Here is an 18598-nt window from a genome sequence, read left to right on the forward strand (position 1 = left end):
CAGCAGCCTAGGTATTCCAGCACCCCAGGCCCAGCTCTACTAAAGGCTCTCCATCCCCACATGCAGCATCCCAGGTATTCCAACACCCCAGGCCTAGCTCTGCTAAAGGCTCTCAATCCCCACATACAGCATCCTAGGTATTCCAGCACCCCAGGCCCAGCTCTGCTAAAGGCTCTCAATCCCCACATGCAGCATCCCAGGTATTCCTGCACCCCAGGCCCAGCTCTGCTAAAGGCTCTCCATCCCCACATGCAGCATTCCAGGTATTCCACGACCCCAGGCCTAGCTCTGCTAAAGGCTCTCAATCCCCACATGCAGCAGCCTAGGTATTCCAGCACCCCAGGCCCAGCTCTGCTAAAGACTCTCAATCTCCACATGCAGCATCCCAGGTATTCCAGCACTCCAGGCCCAGCTCTGCTAAAGGCTCTTAATCTCCACATGCAGCATCCCAGGTATTCCAGCGCCCCAGGACCAGCTCTGCTAAAGGCTCTCAATCTCCACATGCAGCATCCTAGGTATTCCAGCACCCCAGGCCCAGCTCTGCTAAAGGCTCTTAATCTCCACATGCAGCATCCTAGGTATTTCAGCACCCCAGGCCCAGCTCTGCTAAAGGCTCTCAATCCCCACATACAGCATCCTAGGTATTTCAGCACCCCAGGCCCAGCTCTGCTAAAGGCTCTCAATCCCCACATACAGCATCCCAGGTATTCCTGCACCCCAGGCCCAGCTCTGCTAAAGGCTCTCAATCTCCACATGCAGTATCCCAGGCATTCCAGCACCCCAGGCCTAGCTCTGCTAAAGGCTCTCAATCCCCACATACAGCAGCCTAGGTATTCCTGCACCCCAGGCCCAGCTCTGCTAAAGGCTCTCAATCTCCACATGCAGCATCCCAGGTATTCCTGCACCCCAGGCCCAGCTCTGCTAAAGGCTCTCCATCCCCACATGCAGCACCCCAGGTATTCCAGTACCCCAGGCCTAGCTCTGCTAAAGGCTCCCAATCCCCACATACAGCATCCTAGGTATTCCAGCACCCCAGGCCCAGCTCTGCTAAAGGCTCTCAATCTCCACATGCAGCATCCCAGGTATTCCAGCACCCCAGGCCCAGCTCTGCTAAAGGCTCTCAATCTCCACATGCAGCAGCCCATGTATTCCTGCACCCCAGGCCCAGCTCTGCTAAAGGCTCTCAATCTCCACATGCTGCACCCTAGGTATTCCTGCACCCAGACCCAGCTCTGCTAAAGGCTCTCAATCCCCACATGCTGCACCCTAGGTATTCCAGCACCCCAAGCCCAGCTCTGCTAAAGGCTCTCAATCTCCACATGCAGCATCCCAGGTATTCCAGCACCCCAGGCCCAGCTCTGCTAAAGGCTCTCAATCTCCACATGCAGCATCCCAGGTATTCCAGCACCACAGGCCCAGCTCTGCTAAATGCTCTCAATCCCCACATACAGCACCCCAGGTATTCCAGCACCCCAGGCCCAGCTCTGCTAAAGGCTCTCAATCCCCACATACAGCACCCCAGGTATTCCTGCACCCCAGGCCCAGCTCTGCTAAAGACTCTCAATGTCCACATGCAGCACCCCAGGTATTCCTGCACCCCAGGCCCAGCTCTGCTAAAGGCTCTCAATCCCCACATGCTGCACCCCAGGTATTCCTGCACTCCAGGCCCAGCTCTGCTAAAGGCTCTCAATCTCCATGTGCAGCACCCCAGGTATTCCAGCACCGCAGGCCCAGCTCTGCTAAAGGCTCTCAATCTCCACATGCAACATCCTAGGTATTCCTGCACCCCAGGCCTAGCTCCGCTAAAGGCTCTCAATCCCCGCATACAGCACCCCAGGTATTCCTGCACCCCAGGCCCAGCTCTGCTAAAGGCTCTCCATTCCCACATGCAGCACCCCAGGTATTCCAGCACTCCAGGCCTAGCTCTGCTAAAGGCTCTCAATCCCCACATACAGCATCCCAGGTATTCCAGCACCCCAGGCCCAGCTCTGCTAAAGGCTCTCAATCCCCACATACAGCAGCCTAGGTATTCCAGCACCCCAGGCCCAGCTCTGCTAAAGGCTCTCCATTCCCACATGCTGCACCCCAGGTATTCCTGCACCCCAGGCCCAGCTCCGCTAAAGGCTCTCAATCTCCACATACAGCAGCCTAGGTATTCCTGCACCCCAGGCCCAGCTCTGCAAAGGCTCTTAATCCCCACATGCTGCACCTCAGGTATTCCTGCACCCCAGGCCCAGCTCTGCTAAAGGCTCTCAATCTCCACGGGCAGCACCCCAGATATTCCAGCACCCCAGGCCCAGCTCTGCTAAGGGCTCTCAATCTCCACATGCAGCACCCCAGGTATTCCAGCACCCCAGGCCCAGCTCTGCTAAAGGCTCTCAATCTCCACATGCAACATCCCAGGTATTCCAGCACCCCTGGCCCAACTCTGCTAAAGGCTCTCAATCTCCACATGCAACATCCCAGGTATTCCAGCACCCCAGGCCCAGCTCTGCTAAAGGCTCTCAATCTCCACATGCAGCATCCCAGGTATTCCTGCACCCCAGGCCCAGCTCTGCTAAAGGCTCTCAATCTCCACATGCAACATCCCAGGTATTCCAGCACCCCAGGCCCAGCTCTGCTAAAGGATCTCAATCTCCACGTGCAGCATTGTAGGTATTGCAGCACCCCAGGCCCAGCTCTGCTAAAGGCTCTCAATCCCCACATTCAGTTTCTTAGGTATTCCACCACCCCAGGCCCAGCTCTGCTAAAGGCTCTCAATCCCCACATTCAGCATCCCAGGTATTCCAGCACCACAGGCCCAGCTCTGCTAAAGGCTCTCAAGCCCCGCATGCTGCATCCCAGGTATTCCAGCACCCCAGGCCCAGCTCTGCTAAAGGCTCTCAATCTCCACATGCAACATCCCAGGTATTCCAGCACCCCAGGCCCAGCTCTGCTAAAGGCTCTCAATCTCCACATGCAGCATCCCAGGTATTCCTGCATCCCAGGCCCAGCTCTGCTAAAGGCTCTCATTCTCCACATGCAACATCCCAGGTTTTCCTGCACCTCAGGCCCGGCTCTGCTAAAGACTCTCAATGTCCACATGCAGCACCCCAGGCCCAGCTCTGCTAAAGGCTCTCAATCCCCACATGCTGCACCCCAGGTATTCCTGCACCCCAAGCCCAGCTCTGCTAAAGGCTCTCAATCTCCATGTGCAGCACCCTAGGTATTCCAGCACCCCAGGCCCAGCTCTGCTAAAGGCTCTCAATCTCCACATGCAACATCCTAGGTATTCCTGCACCCAAGGCCTAGCTCCGCTAAAGGCTCTCAATCCTCACATACAGCACCCCAGGTATTCCTGCACCCCAGGCCCTGCTCTGCTAAAGACTCTCAATCCCCGCATGCAGCAGCCTAGGTATTCCAGCACCCCAGGCCCAGCTCTGCTAAAGGCTCTCCATCCCCACATGCAGCACCCCAGGTATTCCAGCACCCCAGGCCTAGCTCCGCTAAAGGCTCTCAATCCCCACATACAGCAGCCTAGGTATTCCAGCACCCCAGGCCCAGCTCTGCTAAAGGCTCTCAATCCCCACATACAGCAGCCTAGGTATTCCAGCACCCCAGGCCCAGCTTTGCTAAAGGCTCTCCATCCCCACATGCAGCACCCCAGGTATTCCAGCACTCCAGGCGTAGCTCTGCTAAAGGCTCTCAATCCCCACATACAGCATCCCAGGTATTCCAGCACCCCAGGCCCAGCTCTGCTAAAGGCTCTCAATCTCCACATGCAGCATCCCAGGTATTCCACCACCACAGGCCCAGCTCTGCTAAAGGCTCTCAATCGCCACATGCAGCATCCTAGGTATTCCAGCACCCCAGACCTAGCTCCTCTAAAGGCTCTCAATCCCCACATACAGCAGCCTAGGTATTCCAGCACCCCATGCCTAGCTCCTCTAAAGGCTCTCAATCCCCACATACAGCAGCCTAGGTATTCCAGCAACCCAGGCCCAGCTCTGCTAAAGGCTCTCAATCTGCACATGCAGCATCCCAGGGATTCCACCACCCCAGGCCAAGCTCTGCTAAAGGCTCTCCATCCCCACATGCAGTACCCCAGGTATTCCAGCACCCCAGGCCTAGCTCCGCTAAAGGCTCTCAATCCCCACATACAGCATCCTAGGTATTCCAGCACCCCAGGCCCAGCTCTGCTAAAGACTCTCAATCTCCACATGCAACATCCTAGGTATTCCAGCACCCGAGGCCCAGCTCTGCTAAAGACTCTCAATCCCCACATGCCACATCCCAGGTATTCCAGCACCCCAGGCCTAGCTCTGCTACAGACTCTCAATCTCCACATGCAACATCCTAGGTATTCCAGCACCCCAGGCCCAGCTCTGCTAAAGGCTCTCAATCCCCACATACAGCACCCCAGGTATTCCTGCACCCCAGGCCCAGCTCTGCTAAAGACTCTCAATCCCTGCTTGCAGCAGCCTAGGTATTCCAGCACCCCAGGCCCAGCTCTGCTAAAGGCTCTCAATCTCCACATGCAGCACCCCAGGTATTCCAGCACCCCATGCCTAGCTCTGCTGAAGGCTCTCAATCCCCACATACAGCATCCTAGGTATTCCAGCACCCCAGGCCCAGCTCTGCTAAAGGCTCTCAATCCCCACATACAGCAGCCTAGGTATTCCAGCACCCAGGCCCAGCTCTGCTAAAGGCTCTCAATCTCCACATGCAGCATCCCAGGTATTCCAACACCCCAGGCCTAGCTCTGCTAAAGGCTCTCAATCCCCACATACAGCATCCTAGGTATTCCAGCACCCCAGGCCCAGCTCTGCTAAAGGCTCTCAATCCCCACATACAGCAGCCTAGGTATTCCAGCACCCCAGGCCCAGCTCTGCTAAAGGCTCTCAATCTCCACATGCAGCATCCCAGGTATTCCTGCACCCCAGGCCCAGCTCTGCTAAAGGCTCTCAATCCCCACATGCAGCACCCCAGGTATTCCAGCACCCCAGGCCTATCTCCGCTAAAGGCTCTCAATCCCCACGTACAGCAGCCTAGGTATTCCAGCACCCCAGGCCCAGCTCTGCTAAAGGCTCTCCATCCCCACATGCAGCATTCCAGGTATTCCACGACCCACGCCCAGCTCTGCTAAAGGCTCGCAATCCCCACATACAGCATCCCAGGTATTCCACCACCCCAGGCCTAGCTCCGCTAAAGGCTCTCAATCCCCACATACAGCAGCCTAGGTATTCCAGCACCCCAGGCCCAGCTCTGCTAAAGGCTCTCCATCCCCACATGCAGCATTCCAGGTATTCCACGACCCACGCCCAGCTCTGCTAAAGGCTCTCCATCCCCACATGCAGCACCCCAGGTATTCCAGCACCCCAGGCCTAGCTCCGCTAAAGGCTCTCAATCCCCACATACAGCAGCCTAGGTATTCCAGCACCCCAGGCCCAGCTCTGCTAAAGGCTCTCAATCTCCACATGCAGCATTCTAGGTATTACACCACCCCACGCCCAGCTCTGCTAAAGACTCTCCAGACCCACATGCAGCACCCCAGGTATTCCAGCACCCCAGGCCTAGCTCCGCTAAAGACTCTCCATCCCCACATGCAGCACCCCAGGTATTCCTGCACCCCAGGCCCAGCTCTGCTAAAGGCTCTCAATCTCCACATGCAGCATCCTAGGTATTCCAGCACCCCAGGCCTAGCTCTGCTAAAGACTCGCAATCTCCACACGCAGCATCCCAGGTATTCCAGCACCCCAGGCCTAGCTCCGCTAAAGGCTCTCAATCCCCACATACAGCAGCCTAGGTATTCCACCACCCCAGGCCCAGCTCTGCTAAAGACTCTCAATCTCCACATGCTGCACCCCAGGTATTCCTGCACCCCAGGCCCAGCTCCGCTAAAGGCTCTCGATCTCCACATACAGCAGCCTAGGTATTCCTGCACCCCAGGCCCAGCTCTGCAAAGGCTCTTAATCCCCACATGCTGCACCTCAGGTATTCCTGCACCCCAGGCCCAGCTCTGCTAAAGGCTCTCAATCTCCATATGCAGCATCCCAGGTATTCCAGCACCCCAGGCCCAGCTCTGCTAAAGGCTCTCAATCCCCACATACAGCATCCCAGGTATTCCAGCACCCCAGGCCCAGCTCTGCTAAAGGCTCTCAATCCCCACATACAGCATCCCAGGTATTCCAGCATCCCAGGCCTAGCTCCGCTAAAGGATCTCAATCTCCACGTGCAGCATTCTAGGTATTCCAGCACCCCAGGCCCAGCTCTGCTAAAGGCTCTCAATCCCCACATTCAGCTTCTTAGGTATTCCACCACCCCAGGCCCAGCTCTGCTAAAGGCTCTCAATCCCCACATTCAGCATCTTAGGTATTCCACCACCCCAGGCCCAGCTCTGCTAAAGGCTCTCCATCCCCACATGCAGCACCCCAGGTATTCCTGCACCCCAGGCCCAGCTCTGCTAAAGGCTCTCAATCTCCACGGGCAGCACCCCAGATATTCCAGCACCCCAGGCCCAGCTCTGCTAAGGGCTCTCAATCTCCACATGCAGCACCCCAGGTATTCCAGCACCCCAGGCCCACCTCTGCTAAAGGCTCTCAATCTCCACATGCAACATCCCAGGTATTCCAGCACCCCAGGCCCAGCTCTGCTAAAGGCTCTCAATCTCCACATGCAACATCCCAGGTATTCCAGCACCCCAGGCCCAGCTCTGCTAAAGGCTCTCAATCTCCACATGCAGCATCCCAGGTATTCCTGCACCCCAGGCCCAGCTCTGCTAAAGGCTCTCAATCTCCACATGCAACATCCCAGGTATTCCAGCACCCCAGGCCCAGCTCTGCTAAAGGCTCTCAATCTCCACATGCAGAATCCCAGGTATTCCTGCACCCCAGGCCCAGCTCTGCTAAAGGCTCTCAATCTCCATATGCAGCATCCCAGGTATTCCAGCACCCCAGGCCTAGCTCCGCTAAAGGATCTCAATCTCCACGTGCAGCATTGTAGGTATTGCAGCACCGCAGGCCCAGCTCTGCTAAAGGCTCTCAATCCCCACATTCAGCTTCTTAGGTATTCCACCACCCCAGGCCCAGCTCTGCTAAAGGCTCTCAACCCCCACATTCAGCATCTTAGGTATTCCACCACCCCAGGCCCAGCTCTGCTAAAGGCTCTCCATCCCCACATGCAGCACCCCAGGTATTCCTGCACCCCAGGCCCAGCTCTGCTAAAGGCTCTCAATCTCCACGGGCAGCACCCTAGGTATTCCACCACCCCAGGCCCAGCTCTGCTAAAGGCTCTCAATCTCCACATGCAGCACCCCAGGTATTCCAGCACCCCAGGCCCAGCTCTGCTAAAGGCTCTCAATCTCCACATGCAACATCCCAGGTATTCCAGCACCCCAGGCCCAGCTCTGCTAAAGGCTCTCAATCTCCACATGCAACATCCCAGGTATTCCAGCACCCCAGGCCCAGCTCTGCTAAAGGCTCTCAATCTCCGCATGCAGCATCCCAGGTATTCCTGCACCCCAGGCCCAGCTCTGCTAATGGCTCTCAATCTCCACATGCAGCATCCTAGGCATTCCTGCACCCCAGGCCCAGCTCTGCTAAAGGCTCTCAATCTCCACATGCAACATCCTAGGTATTCCTGCACCCCAGGCCCAGCTCTGCTAAAGGCTCTCCATCCCCACATGCAGCACCCCAGGTATTCCACCACCCCAGGCCCAGCTCTGCTAAAGGCTCTCAATCTCCACATGCAGCATCCCAGGTATTCCACCACCCCAGGCCCAGCTCTGCTAAAGGCTCTCAATCCCCACATACAGCATCCCAGGTATTCCACCACCACAGGCCCAGCTCTGCTAAAGGCTCTCAATCCCCACATGCAGCACCCCAGGTATTCCAGCAACCCAGGACCAGCTCTGCTAAAGGCTCTCAATCTCCACATGCTGCATCCCAGGTATTCCAGCACCCCAGGTCCAGCTCTGCTAAAGGCTCTCAATCCGCACACGCATCATCCTAGGTATTCCAGCACCCCAGGCCCAGCTCTGCTAAAGGCTCTCAATCTCCACATGCAGCATCCCAGGTATTCCACCACCCCAGGCCCAGCTCTGCTAAAGGCTCTCAATCTCCACATGCAGCACCCCAGGTATTCCTGCACCCCAGGCCCAGCTCTGCTAAAGGCTCTCAATCCGCACACGCAGCATCCCAGGTATTCCACCACCCCAGGCCCAGCTCTGCTAAAGGCTCTCAATCTCCACATGCAGCATCCCAGGTATTCCTGCACCCCAGGCCCAGCTCTGCTAAAGGCTCTCAATCTCCACATGCAGCATCCCTGGTATTACACCACCCCAGGCCCAGCTCTGCTAAAGGCTCTCAATCTCCACCTGCAGCATCCTAGGTATTCCACCACCCCAGGCCCAGCTGTGCTAAGGGCTCTCAATCTCCACGTGCAGCACCCCAGGTATTCCAGCACCCCATGCCCAGCTCTGCTAAAGGCTCTCAATCTCCATGTGCAGCACCCCAGGTATTCCAGCACCCCAGGCCCAGCTCTGCTAAAGGCTCTCAATCTCCACGTGCAGCATCCTAGGTATTCCTGCACCCCAGGCCCAGCTCTGCTAAAGGCTCTCAATCTCCACATGCAGCACCCCAGGTATTCCTGCCCCCCAGGCCCAGCTCTGCTAAAGGCCCTCAATCCCCACATTCAGCATCCTAGGTTTTCCACCACCCCAGGCCCAGCTCTGCTAAAGGCCCTCAATCCCCACATTCAGCATCCTAGGTTTTCCACCACCCCAGGACCAACTCTGCTAAATGCTCTCAATCTCCATATGCAGCACCCCAGGTATTCCTGCACCCCAGGCTCAGCTCTGCTGAAGGCTCTCAATCCCCACAGGCAGCACCCCAGGTATTCAGCTCCCCAGGCCCAGCTCGGTTAAAGCCCCTCTCGCTCCCTACCTGCAGCATCCTGGGTATTCATCAAACCCACAACCATCTCTGCAAATGTCACTCGAACCTGACGTGCAGCATTTTAGGTAATTCACAGATCCGTGCCCAGCTCTCCTCAAGCCCCTCGATCCTGACCCCTTGCATCCAAGCCACTTGATAAGCACCCAGCTCTGCTAAAGCCCCTCAAGCTCTACCGACCACATCCTAGGTATGCCACAAGCCCATTCCCAGCTCTGCTAAAGTCCTCAACCCACATGCACACCGTCGTCGGATGAAGAGAGTGCTGTTGGGTCGGGAGGTGGGTGTGTTCCTGCTGGCCCCTCTCCATTCGGGTTTCTGTGGTTTTCCTGGAGCTGTGTGATGTGATGCCTCATACACTGGTAAGCTGATTTAGGTTCTTTATTGTGCGGGCAGCAAAGGGGTGAGAGCGAAGCTCGCCAATTCCGCAACCGTCAAAGAATGCGACTCCCGAGTCTTCCAAGTTCTAAAGTTGGAAGACTCGGGAGATGGATCATCACATAGCTTCCCCCTCAGATAACATTTCCAAACCTGGAAAAAGTAACAAGACTAATTCAACAATAGTTAACTCAACAGTCTACTGAACCACATACCCCCTATGCACGTACAGTCTTGTAACCACCTTGGTTCACTCCTCAATCCCTTAGACAACAACCCCTTATCATTCGACTCCCAATCCCCTGACGCTCCACTACCACCATTCTCAACTTTAGCCAATCTGCCCACTGACCACACCTCACCTCCTTCCACTATGACCACACTCTTTCTCACTGCAGAAATCTTCTTGAGGCCAATAAATTTAGTTTCCACACATTTATGGGTGAATCTGGGGTTTTGAATAAGGACCCACTCACCTACTTTCCATTCTAGGTCCTTTGCACCTTTCTTCTTATCAATTGTTTCTTTGCTGACTCTTTGACTATGTTTCATACATTATTCTCTTCCTGTCCACTACTAGTGAATTTGCCAAACCTAACCAATCCGGACATCATTTTGTACCGGGCTCTCTCCCTTTTAGAGAAACAAACGGTGATGTCTTTGTTACTGAATGAAGTGTTGTTACATGCTCCACATCATGTGATCTAAAACCTCTTTCCACGCTAGTCCTGAACGTAGTGCCAGTTGAATCCCCCCTTTTATTAACCTGTTGGTCCTCTTTACCAATCCGTTCGCCCTTGGGTGATGTAGGGCTTTTGCGTGTGTGTTTTATGGCATAGCTGTTAAGAAGCTTGTTCATGAATTCCAAACAGAACTGAACATTGTTGTCGGAGACAATTTCTGAGGGGAATCCTTCTATCAAAAAAACTTTCTCCAAAAATGCCACTAACTCCCTTGCAGTCACCTCTCTGACAGCACTCTGTTCCACCCATTTAGTGTGAAAATCCACCAACACAAACACAAATGTTAGCCCCTCACCTAACCATATAATGGGTCCCATTATATCAATTGCTAGCTTCTTCCAGGGTTGATCAGCTACAAAGTTGGGAATAAGAGGAGTTTCTCGTACAACCTTGTTCTTGTCACTCAACCCGCATGGGCCACAATTTTTGACAAATATTTCAACTACCTTGTCCATGCCTAGCCACCAAAAACTATTTCTCAGTTTCCTCTTGGTTGCACTTTCCCCAAAATGTCCTTGATGAGCCAAACTCAATTGATGTCTAATATTCTCAGGAGGTACAATGCAAATTCCTCTCCTGAGCTTCCCAGCAATGATACTCAATTCATCCTTAACTTCCCACCAAACCTCAAACTTCTTCTCTAACAGCTCCTTACTTGGCCATCCTGATATCGTCCACTCCCTGATACTCTTCGTGTCTTCATCCATTTGCTCACACTGCTCCCACTCCATTTGTCCCACACATCCCAATTCAACTTCTGCCACAATATTTTCCTCTTTCCATTTACCACACACCTCCTCCTCTCTTCCTGTATTGGGCATTCTTGATAGGCAATCTGCAACAACATTGTTCTTCCCTGGTAAATAACACACTCCAAAATCATATCCTTGTAAACCTAAACACCATCTGGTAATCCTGGGCGATCCTGCAGCCCAGTTCCCACCTTCAAACATTTGGGCCAATGGTTTATGGTCCGATCTCACTATAAATTTCCTGCCCCACAAGAAAAAATTGAAATTACATATTGCCCAAAGCATCGCCAAAGTCTCTCTTTCGATGACTGAGTAATTCTTTTCAGCACCCTTCAACGTCCTTGATGCGAACACTATAACTCTCTTTGTTTTGTTATCATCATACTGTGTGAGGGTTGCTCCTAACCCCAAAATACTGGCATCTACGGACAAAACACACTTGTCTCCTGGAGCAAACTTCCCTATTGAAGGCGCTTTTACTATGTCCTCTTTTATTTTCCGGATTGCTTACTCACACTCATTTGACCACTCAAATATGACCCCCTTTTTCAATAACGACCTTAGGGGCGTGTAAATAACAGCAAAGTTCTTCACAAACCTGTGGTAGTACTCAGCTAAACCCAAGAACGATCTTAATTGCTCCTTATCTGTAGGACTTGGCGATTTTTTGATGGCTTCTACCAGGCTGAGTTTAGGGCTGATGCAATTACCTGATACTACGTGACCTAAATACTCCACACTTTCCACTGCAATCTTGTACTTTTTCCTTTGCACTGTTAACCCCACACCTTTCAGCTGATTCAACAATAATTTCAATAGATCATCATGTTTCTCACTCGTTTCAGCATAAACTAGAATGTCGTCTTGAAATACAATGATGTCTGGCACCCCCTCCAACACCTTCTCTATAACTCTTTGAAACACTGCTGCCGCTGAGGCTAAGCCAAATGGCATTTGACAGTACTTAAATGTCCCCTCTGTTGTCACAAAGGCCATAAGGTGCTGACACTCCTCTGATAGGGGTACTTGGTGATATGCCGAGGACAAATTTACAACTAGAAACACTTTTGCATGACTCAGAGTTGATAGTGCTTCCAAGATGACATGTAGTGGATGGCGATCTACCCAAATGTTTTTATTTAAGTCTCTTAGGTCCACTCAGAGCCTAATGTTAGCATTTGGTTGAGCCACAATTACCACCGGAGACAACCATTCCAAACTTTCAACTCTCTCAATGATCCCCTTTTTTGAAGTAGTGTTCCTAGTCCCTCCTTCATCTTGTTTTTCAGTTGTTGAGGCACCGTTTTCACTTTATGTACTTTCGGCACAGCTTCCTTCTTGAGTTTGATACTATGTTCGAATCCATTCAATCTTCCTAACTCTTCTGAGAACACTTCTGGAAATTATTTTTCCCATTGATCTCCTATTTCTGCTATGGTAATTGGTACTGGTGCGTTAGCCTGGATTTGAATGCCTAGCTTGCTCTTTCACTCCACCCTAAAAGCGATGACCCTTCTTTGGTCACATACATTTCTTCCCCGCAGCCGCTTCCTTTGTATTTGATAACAGCTGGAATGTTCCCCAACACTTCAGTCTTCACATTCCCATAGGCATAAGGTTCTAGTTCATGTCTTAGTAACTCTTCAACTTTTCCTTCCACACACTCCTCATATGTCTCTCTTGACATTATTGTCCAGGGAGAGCAACTGTCTACCTTCATTCTCACCACCTTGCCATTTATTAGGAATACATCAGTTGGCCCTCTTCTTTTGCTAGACACCTACTTCCAGTACTTGTTTCACTTGAGTCATGGACACATTTACTGGGCTTTCTTCTTGCTTTGGCCCTCTCCCTTCCATTTCAATTGGTTCAACTGTAGACAACTCACGACAAACTCTTGCAAAATGACCTTTTCTTTTACATTTCTGGCAATTTATGTTTCTCTCCGGACAAAAGATATTGGACGAAATGTGTCGATTACTTCCATATCTGTAGCATTTTACTTCCTTTCCTTCATTCATTTTTCTGTTACTTTTCAATGCTGCAACCTCATTTCCCTGTTTCTCACTTTTCATGCTTTTCATGTATCAGGCTGTCTGCTCTATGCCCCTGGCAACCTCTTCTGCCTCTTCCAAGGGTAAATCCTTTGATAATAGTTTCTCTTGAACCCTGCCACTGTTAGTGCATCATACAAGTTGGTCTCTTATCAAGGATTTGGTTAACATTCCAAAGTCACATGTTCTCAAGGCAGCCACGAAATATTCCACCGGAAGTGCCCTGCAAGTGCTGTTGGGCTGATCGTGCTACTGGCTGAGCTGCCCGCTTTGTGTGCTTCGAGTGCCTTATTTTCGAAATTGACTTTGGACATGTCCCTGGAGGTGTCCATGTACAAGAGGAAGCTGTGTTTACCAACCCGCTGCGAAACGGGTCACTGAACTGCATTTACCAGAGTAAATATCAACTCTATACTCTCGAAATATTCTTCATCTGTAAAGACATTACTCTATGGACTTTTTCACTATTTAAAGGCATTACTTTGCTGTCATACTGCACTGAATACCGCTTAGTCTTCTGACTATTGGCGGGATACTTACGTATACTTTCTTTTCTTTTTTTTTTCTCTCTCTTCTTTCACGCAGATCCTTTGAGTGCGTGACACGCCCCCTGCTTCCCGCTGCCTGCAGCTCACGACCTTGTATAAAACTCGGGTGCACGCGCACCCGGAAGTGCCCTGCAAGTCCTGTTGGGCTATTCGGCGTGGTCGCGGGGCGTGAGAGGGAGCATAGTGCAGGTTAAGTGTCCAATCATTTAGCCATTTTTTTTCTTACTTTATTTTCTATATTTATGTGTACTAGTCTTTGTGCAACCTGTGTAAATAATGCAGTTTGAGTACATTTTGTATGTTTTTTCTCTACCGACTGTAGACTGGGCTATTATTACCCATGTAAGCAGCATAAGGAAAACTAAACGAGAAATCTATAGTTATAAGAGGACTGTTCCTCTGACGAGGAGAATCTAGGGCTGTGCTTAGCCCCTTTGATGACATACTGTCTGCCCCGTTGGTATTTACCCCTGTCAAGGTACTATGAGTATGGCCTGTCGACTGCCTTTAGCCCCATCGCCCCCTCTTATGGTGGAAAGTGCTGCCATATATTTGGTGGAGGATGGGGGAGTGGCGGATGAATCTATTTTGCTAATTGAATCAGGGGAACCTGGTAAGATCCCTCAAGATGGTAGTCAACCAGCAGAAGCCCTCCCCATTGATCAAAATGAAAGTGAATGTAGCCCGGCTATGGTCAATAGCTCACTTTCGGCCCTATCCCAGTATCCTTTGGGCAAGGAGGAGGAATGGGAGCTGTCCTCGGCTCAACCGATGGGCCGGGAGTCTGTGGGTGGGCACATGCATGAAGACTCTGTGAATACCCTGATAATTAGCGAACTTACACTTCACACTATTTTACTCAAGCAGCTGATAGCCGCAGTAGAAAGGCAAAACGACCCTAATGGTAGCTGCGGAATTGTTGATGTGTGCCTGTCGGTACCATCGGGGCCCTAGGGGGTGGCATCCATTCCCATTAAATGTTCAGGGGAGATGTCTGCTCCCCTGGAATGCCAAGGGGAATCAGACGGGTTCTGGTCCTAGTAAAAAAAGGATGGTAAAATAAAATGAAGCAGAAGGAAATCAATCAGAACACAAACAAAACTAAAAACAATAGAAAAAAAATAACCCTTCCGAAAAGAAAGAATGTCGCAGGACATAAACGGAGGCAGCATAACGTTTCTAGAAATAATTGGAGATGGCTGTTGAGAGGAGATTCAGAAGACTCGGATTCCGATTATAATCGAGGTAGAAGGGGGACCAGATGTACCCCTGTGCAGAGGGTCAGTTGGCACAGCAGTCCCTGACTCGCTTTCTTATATTTTAAAAAACAAAGGGATAAAACGCTCAATGAGAGGTCCTACTTGTATTAGCGGGGGTGGCCCCCCCGCACAGACTCCCGCCCGGCCCATCAGCGGGGGCGGTACGGTGTCAGACTTTAACATACAGGGAAGTCTGTTAAATGTTTTCCCTAAAAAAACGAAACTGCTGGAAACAACTGCTACTGACCAAGCCGCAATACTATCTGTAACTACAGACAAGGGCATCCCCGCCCAAAGCCCAACGGAGGCTCCCGATGGCCATGGGAGGTACTCCACAGGAGAGAATAGGGACCATAGGGAGGGGGCCACTGCAATGAACCTAATAAATATACCTAACTTAGACAAACCAGCAATAAGTGAGGGCATTCTCCACTCTATGCACCCTGTGACTGAATTGAAGACTGCGGGACTGTGTTCTCAATCAAAAGGTCCCGGGCGCAACAGATGCCTGCAAATCCAGACTGAAGTGGGAAACATGGAATCTCTAGTGCGTACTAACTTTCCTAATGGTGGGGATCCAAGAGAGGCAGTTTCTGAAGCAAATCTCCTGGAAGGTGGCCCCCGTGATGGAACGGGTTATCAGAAGAGTCATTAAAATAATGCTTGATGGCCATGGGAATGCTGTTCAGGATGAAATTGTCCCGAAGGTAACTGCCCCCCCCCTCCGCAGGAACCCTGCCCGGTTGTGAATGAAGAACCCCAAAATAGGAGATCTCAAAGCTGTAAATACAGATGAGGGTTCACGGAATGATGGTGTGCAAACTGAATGGGAGGGGGGCAGCGAAACCAATATGTCAGTCATGGATGATAGATGGGGCCCGGATTGTCAGGATAGTAGGTTTCCGCTAAATTTGCCTCCGCGGGGTCAGTTGGAACCTTCTCCTGTGCCTACACGATTAGCAGCAATAAACCATCGCCCGTTTAAATGTGTAGACTACCCAAGCATATTGCTATATCCTCTTTTTGAAAAGGGAGGACCACTGTCAATGAATAGACCTATGGTATTGGCATTATTTGGGGAAATTCCAAGTCTCTCCCTTATTACCACAGGTGACATCAAGCTGGTGGATTTTGTGCACCCGGTGAGATTTGATTATGTAAGGGTGGTGTTCTACTCTAACAGCATAACAGATGCAGTTCTGAAAGAAAGCATCTCATTTCCCAAATTGGGCTATGACCTGGAGAGGGTGGCCCCGGATACGGGTCCCCCTGCCCAGGTGGGGAGGGGGGCGATTGTGAATGAGAAATTGAGCACTAATGTAAGTAGAAAGGATAGCACCTTTGGAGACCCTAATTTCAGATGGCTAGCCCTTCAACTAAGAGATTCAATATCCCAACTACAGGGTTTGAAGCCCAATAGTTAGCAGGTGTGCAACCTTTCCCCTGATAATTTGGAATTCAAGGGGGAACTGGTCATTGAGGAGTTCGGTTGAAATGTGTGCTCTACTTAAAAAATGTTTTATTTTTTGTATACAAGAAACATGGTTTACTACGGATTTCGTTTTAGATGGTTTTATTGCTTATTCTTTATTGGCAAAGCAAGGTCCAGTAGGTAGGCCAGCGTGTGGTCTACTTACAGCAGTTGCAATAGCATTAGGACCTAAAGTTATCAACACGTATAGGATTCTAGATTGGTGTCTTCTATTGTTATTACGCTTAGAACACAACATGCTGATTGGGAACTGTAATCTTCTGATTATCAATGTCTATTGGAACTTGACATTGGACACTGATAAAGAGCTCAAAAAATGGGGGGATCTGATCATGAAGTGCCATGAAATATCTCCTAATGTGGTAACGATAATTGCAGGGGATTTTAATGTTGCCATTAAAAATGACGCTTCTTCTACTAATGCTGAGGCCAAAGGTATTTACAATCGGAATCAGGGCAAAAAATGTACACAGGGGCACCTTTGGAGGGTCTTCCTGGAGTCTTGGGGCTTGACAAACACAATGGGCCTATGGAGAGGTGAAGGCCCTTATATTACCTGGTTTAGGGGAACACAAACCAGTGCCATTGATTACATATTCCTTACAGACCCCCTCGTATGTTTGGTAAAGGATTTCAGGTTCTTGAAGATGAAATCTAGTGACCATAAGATCCTGTATTTAAACTTTGAGGGGAGGGGGGCTACGGTCTGCAGTAATCAGAATTTAGTGAATCTAGAAATAAACCAGGCAAAAAATCGAATTGTGTGGCATTGGGGCAACGTAGAAAAGGTATATGTGCTTTTTCTAAATGACTTTAACTTCTCTACCTTGGGGAAAAAGCATATCAGGTATAATAAAGATTCCTTTTCATTTTATGTGGGAAATGTGATTGCTCATCTAACAGTTCCTCTCAAACCAGGTAGGATCAGGTCTAGGCACACACATTCTTATGACCCTGTGATTAGAATGTATAAAAATCAGAGACAAAAAGCACTGAGGCTGCTTGCCAAAGCCACGCTCCCTCTGGTGGAGAAATTAGGCTTAGAAAAAATAACTGCCAACTTCTGGAAAAGGAAGATTAAAGAGCGGAGAGCCACGCTCTACCAGATGGACGGGGAAAATATCCTCTATGCACTGAAGGACAATACATCGAGATCCTTCTGGGCCTTGGTTCATAACAAAGCTGCCGTGAATTGCGCTACACTATCTAGTGTAATAACAGATCTCCAATGGGGGGCGGGGGGGCATTTTGGCAATCTATACAAATCAAGAAAGGGTATTCTGCCAAATCCCCTGCACCTTGACAATATTGAATGGAACATAGACATCAGTCAGGACGATATTGGTGTTTTGTTAGACAGGGCTTCTAGCTCGAGGGCAGCTGGTCCCAACGGCTTGGCTAATGTTATCTTTAAACAAAATAAATAACTATGGACATAAATATTGTACATATTGTTTCAGGACATGCTCCAGTCTCGCATTATTCCAGCTAGTTGGCACACTTCCTATGTGATACCTATTTATAAAAAGGGTGACCGCTCCAATCCTTTTAACTATAGGCCGATAGCCTTATTGGATGCGGACTCAAAAATCTTTTCAGGGCTTATCTTAAATCATATTCATACCTGGATAAAAAAAAATGATATTCTATCAAAGTTTCAACTTGGGTTCAGAAATAAATGTGGGAACTGATGTAGGGGGGCTGTTGTTAACTGTGATGCAGGATAAAGCAGGAGAAAAGACGCTGTGCCAATATACATCGCGTCTATTGACTTGTCAATGGCGTTCGATAAAGTAGAGCGAACACTCCTCTGGGGAAAGCTAAAACAGCTGGGAATGCCACTTGCCCTCCTGTCCATCTTAATACAGCTACACAAGGGATCCCAACTGCAGGTCCGTCTGAACAATGAGGGCAGCCTGTCCACTCTAATTGCTGCCCCGAATGGTTTACGACAGGGGTGTGTTTTTGCGCCTACCATAGTCAACCTATATGTCTCAGACGCAGGGGAGTGGCTGGAAGCTGCGGCCTTCGTACCACCAATGATTGAGGGAATTAAAATCTGTTGGTCGGCATGTGCAGATGATATCATGCTTTTTGAGCACACCCCAATAGGGCTGAGCGCCTGCTGTGCAGATTCCGAGACTCTACTGAAGCAAACCATTTATTAATAAATGAGAACAAAACAGTTGTTATCAGACTACATCTGCGCACCTATATCAAACAACACTCCTGGTTTCTGAACAATATCAAACTAGTGGTAAAGCATAACATACGCTATCTAGGTTACCGTATTTTTGGTAACAAACAGAAATCTCACTACAGACAACATATGGATGCTAAAATTAAACCACTAATGGTCCAATTAAAAATAATTGACTGTAAATGTGGAAAATGTTCTATTCTACCGGCCCTACGCTATTATAAGCAAAACATACTGCCACA

The sequence above is a fragment of the Ambystoma mexicanum genome, chromosome 14 (assembly GCF_040938575.1).
Source record: "Ambystoma mexicanum isolate Mex_15411 chromosome 14, UKY_AmexF1_1, whole genome shotgun sequence".
NCBI classification, from domain to species: domain Eukaryota; kingdom Metazoa; phylum Chordata; class Amphibia; order Caudata; family Ambystomatidae; genus Ambystoma; species Ambystoma mexicanum.